This window comes from Schistocerca serialis, unplaced genomic scaffold, assembly GCF_023864345.2.
Source record: "Schistocerca serialis cubense isolate TAMUIC-IGC-003099 unplaced genomic scaffold, iqSchSeri2.2 HiC_scaffold_1207, whole genome shotgun sequence".
NCBI lineage: Eukaryota > Metazoa > Arthropoda > Insecta > Orthoptera > Acrididae > Schistocerca > Schistocerca serialis.
Genome location: NW_026047411.1, coordinates 155001 through 160000, shown reverse-complemented (window position 1 = coordinate 160000; position 5000 = coordinate 155001). Strand labels below are relative to the sequence as shown.

The window sequence follows — 5000 nt, the reverse complement described above, 5'->3', positions numbered from 1 at the left end:
CCCTATACATGCTGAAAGACTCTGCACACAATGAGAACCACACGTCAGCCAGACACTATCACACACTACTCTCTGCCTCTAACAGGCACACACACAATATCTAACCACCAGCATGGAAGAACATCCGGTGCATCCTCTCCGCCACATTACACAATCCACACTATCATAACCAGACCGGGAGGTCCACCCACAAAACAGAATATCCCACCCTTCCGACATCCGCCATTGCTCAGTTAAGCCACGAACACCCACACATGTCCTACACAGGGGTGCACCCAACATCACAATACTGCCTCCTGTCACAGTACACAAACAATGGCAGGAATGAAAGACACACATCTGCCATAACCTTGGAATCGGAGCGCCGCCTGTCATGAGCCACAAGTGCATCCTGACGTGACAAATCGGATGATCCTGCAGGCATGCACTTACGATAATCACTATCAACGAACCTGCCGCCCCCCCCCCCCCAAATACACCTTTCCCTACAACAATGTGTACCTTAACCTAAGCGATATTGTAACTTAACCTCAGCTATATCGTACCTTAACCTAACCTACATTGCGCCTTAACCTAACCTACGTTGTACCTTAACCTACGTTGTACCTTAACCTAACCTACGTTGTACCTTAACCTAACCTACGTTGTACCTTAACCTAACCTACGTTGTACCTTAACCTAACCTACGTTGTGCCTTAACCTAACCTATGTTGTGCCTTAACCTAACCTATGTTGTGCCTTAACCTAACCTATGTTGTGCCTTAACCTAACCTATGTTGTGCCTTAACCTAACCTATGTTGTGCCTTAACCTAACCTATGTTGTGCCTTAACCTAACCTATGTTGTGCCTTAACCTAACATATGTTGTGCCTTAACCTAACCTATGTTGTGCCTTAACCTAACCTACGTTGTGCCTTAACCTAACCTATGTTGTGCCTTAACCTAACCTATGTTGTGCCTTAACCTAACCTATGTTGTGCCTTAACCTAACCTATGTTGTGCCTTAACCTAACCTATGTTGTGCCTTAACCTAACCTATGTTGTGCCTTAACCTAACCCATGTTGTGCCTTAACCTAACCCATGTTGTGCCTTAACCTAACCCATGTTGTGCCTTAACCTAACCCATGTTGTGCCTTAACCTAACCCATGTTGTGCCTTAACCTAACCCATGTTGTGCCTTAACCTAACCCATGTTGTGCCTTAACCTAACCCATGTTGTGCCTTAACCTAACCCATGTTGTGCCTTAACCTAACCCATATTGTACCTTAACCTAACCCATATTGTACCTTAACCTAACCCATATTGTACCTTAACCTAACCCATATTGTACCTTAACCTAACCTAATTTGTGCCTCAACGTAACCTAATTTGTGCCTCAACGTAACCTAATTTGTGCCTCAACGTAACCCATGTTGTGCCTCAACGTAACCCATGTTGTGCCTCAACGTAACCCATGTTGTGCCTCAACGTAACCCATGTTGTGCCTCAACGTAACCCATGTTGTGCCTCAACGTAACCCATGTTGTGCCTCAACGTAACCCATGTTGTGCCTCAACGTAACCCATGTTGTGCCTCAACGTAACCCATGTTGTGCCTCAACGTAACCCATGTTGTGCCTCAACGTAACCCATGTTGTGCCTCAACGTAACCCATGTTGTGCCTCAACGTAACCCATGTTGTGCCTTAACGTAACCCATGTTGTGCCTTAACGTAACCCATGTTGTGCCTTAACGTAACCCATGTTGTGCCTCAACGTAACCCATGTTGTGCCTCAACGTAACCCATGTTGTGCCTCAACGTAACCCATGTTGTGCCTCAACGTAACCCATGTTGTGCCTCAACGTAACCCATGTTGTGCCTTAACGTAACCCATGTTGTGCCTTAACGTAACCCATGTTGTGCCTTAACGTAACCCATGTTGTGCCTTAACGTAACCCATGTTGTGCCTTAACGTAACCCATGTTGTGCCTTAACGTAACCCATGTTGTGCCTTAACGTAACCCATGTTGTGCCTTAACGTAACCCATGTTGTGCCTTAACGTAACCCAATTTGTGCTTTAACGTAACCTAATTTGTGCTTTAACGTAACCTAATTTGTGCTTTAACGTAACCTAATTTGTGCTTTAACGTAACCTAATTTGTGCTTTAACGTAACCTAATTTGTGCTTTAACGTAACCTAATTTGTGCTTTAACGTAACCTAATTTGTGCTTTAACGTAACCTAATTTGTGCTTTAACGTAACCTAATTTGTGCTTTAACGTAACCTAATTTGTGCTTTAACGTAACCTAATTTGTGCTTTAACGTAACCTAATTTGTGCTTTAACGTAACCCATGTTGTGCCTTAACCTAACCTATATTGCGCCTTAACCTGACGCACGTTGTCGCTGAACCTGCTCTGTAATTGTTATGCAACTCGTTAAATTAGTGTAGTGTTGCCTAACCGCAACCCTCGCAATATAGTTCGCTATTCGCACTGCCCGGTCCCCTGTGTATCGCGTCATGTTAAACACCTTGCAGGTGTTGCTGACTTTCCACATGCTCCTGCTATACACTGTAATGTGGATAGCAGCAGGACGTACATGCCCCCCCCCCCTTCCCCCCTGCCTTCGCAAGCTGGTCGTTGAGAAGTTTGCATGTTCAATGCCCTTCGCATGCCGACGTACTCAGCCTACGTTGTGGTACGGCCTGTCACCTGTCCGCCGATGTACGCAAAACCCACAAACTGTACTGCACATTGGTCCGTATGTACTGAATGATACATCGTGGCACATGTGTGACCGTACGACGACTGCGCCTAGCAACGGCAGACCATACAGTCCAAATATTGTGCACGCAGCTACGTGTCGTCTCCCTATAAGAGCTGGATTGCAGTGTGGTACGCCATTCAGACGTGTGGGAGGAACGGACGCCCTGGATGGCGATCAGCATGAGCAGTCTGTTGATGTAGTGGAGCGTGTATTCGGACGTAGTCGTCTCTTCTCACACACCGTGATAGCATGTTGCACCGCGTTCCACATCTGCGACATCCTGCAGAGGCCGGCTGACAGTCGTTCGCGCAATGGACACCGCATACGTACGGGGGCTACCTTCCACGTGTTCTCGAGGCGTGCACATGTTGTTGCGTCTATGTGGGCAGACGTAGTGTGTTGTGACACCTGACACAGGCATGCAATACTCGTTGCAAATGGCGATGGACGTCTACGTTTGCTGGTGACGTTACGCAAATGAACAACAGGTAACCCGTTGTGGTGCGGTTGTTCTCGCTAGAGGTGAATCAGTGTTGGCGACGATCGGTCGAGCTATTAACCGGTTGTTTCAGGGATACCCACCATGCCCACGAACGTGAAAGGGGACCCACCATGCCCACGAACGTGAAAGGGGATCTGGGTGTGAGGCGATACGCGGCGGTGGCTGGGTGGGACCGTCCCCGGCCGGTGAGGGGGGGCCGCCCGGCGTGCTGGCAGCGCGGTGCGTGGGCGCACGCGCTACAGCCGGCTGGTGGGGGCGGCCAGTGGCAGGCGCGCCGGCCGACGGACGCGGCAGGCGGCGCAGCTGCGCGCCGGCGCCCCCTGCTCGCGGCGCCTTGCGGCCAAAGCAGGTCCTCGCGGGCCCGGTGCGAAGCGCGGTGGCCATCTGCAGTGTGCTGGTCCGATTGAGGACTGTGTGCGCTGAGGATGCGCCGCCGCCCGGCGCTCGGCGCCGCGACGCCGTCTGCTGCTCGGTCGCCCCAGCGGTTCTCGCAGGTGGTTTGTATCGCAGCTGTGCGGACGTGTTGGCGCGTGCGCTGTGCTGGGAGAGTTCGCTTCGGCACCCAAGTGGGGCTTTTGTCCTTCTGTGGCGCTGGCGTTGGAGCTGCCGGTCACCGTAGGTGGCGCGTGTTGTCTCCCGCCGGCAATGCCACGACAGCACGCTCCCGGGCCTCTGTCGGCAGCGGCAAGCTCAGTTGGGAGCACGGGTGGTCGCACCTAAAGCGTCTACTCGCCTAACTCCGGGCGATTGCGCCTCTCTCGAACCCGACCAAGTACTTAGGACGGCGCTGCGCGCCGCCGGGACCTGAGAGGGTTTCGAGGTGTGTTGTGCAGGGGAGCTCAGCCTCCTCCTGTTTGCAGAATAATTGAGCGGACGCTTGCGTGTTCGCGCGGGCCCCCGGGACACACTCCCGGGCGGCCGGCTGCTCAGCTCTAGTTGACGCAGCTCCCTGGTTGATCCTGCCAGTAGTCATATGCTTGTCTCAAAGATTAAGCCATGCATGTCTCAGTACAAGCCGCATTAAGGTGAAACCGCGAATGGCTCATTAAATCAGTTATGGTTCCTTAGATCGTACCCACGTTACTTGGATAACTGTGGTAATTCTAGAGCTAATACATGCAAACAGAGTCCCGACCAGAGATGGAAGGGACGCTTTTATTAGATCAAAACCAATCGGTCGGCTCGTCCGGTCCGTTTGCCTTGGTGACTCTGAATAACTTTGGGCTGATCGCACGGTCCTCGTACCGGCGACGCATCTTTCAAATGTCTGCCTTATCAACTGTCGATGGTAGGTTCTGCGCCTACCATGGTTGTAACGGGTAACGGGGAATCAGGGTTCGATTCCGGAGAGGGAGCCTGAGAAACGGCTACCACATCCAAGGAAGGCAGCAGGCGCGCAAATTACCCACTCCCGGCACGGGGAGGTAGTGACGAAAAATAACGATACGGGACTCATCCGAGGCCCCGTAATCGGAATGAGTACACTTTAAATCCTTTAACGAGTATCTATTGGAGGGCAAGTCTGGTGCCAGCAGCCGCGGTAATTCCAGCTCCAATAGCGTATATTAAAGTTGTTGCGGTTAAAAAGCTCGTAGTTGGATTTGTGTCCCACGCTGTTGGTTCACCGCCCGTCGGTGTTTAACTGGCATGTATCGTGGGACGTCCTGCCGGTGGGGCGAGCCGAAGGCGTGCGACCGCCTCGTGCGTGCTCGTGCGTCCCGAGGCGGACCCCGTTGAAATCCTACCA

General features: G+C 51.7%; 1 non-coding gene across 1 annotated transcript in view; it reads left to right on the top strand.

Annotated features, from left to right (window-relative positions):
* The first annotated feature begins 4199 nt into the window (after nucleotides 1-4199).
* LOC126435455 (small subunit ribosomal RNA) overlaps nucleotides 4200-5000 on the top strand; it is a 1909-nt gene continuing 1108 nt past the window's right edge. Inside the window, exon 1 of the ribosomal RNA XR_007579956.1 lies at nucleotides 4200-5000. This exon is cut by the window's right edge and continues 1108 nt beyond it. This is a non-coding gene — a ribosomal RNA (small subunit ribosomal RNA).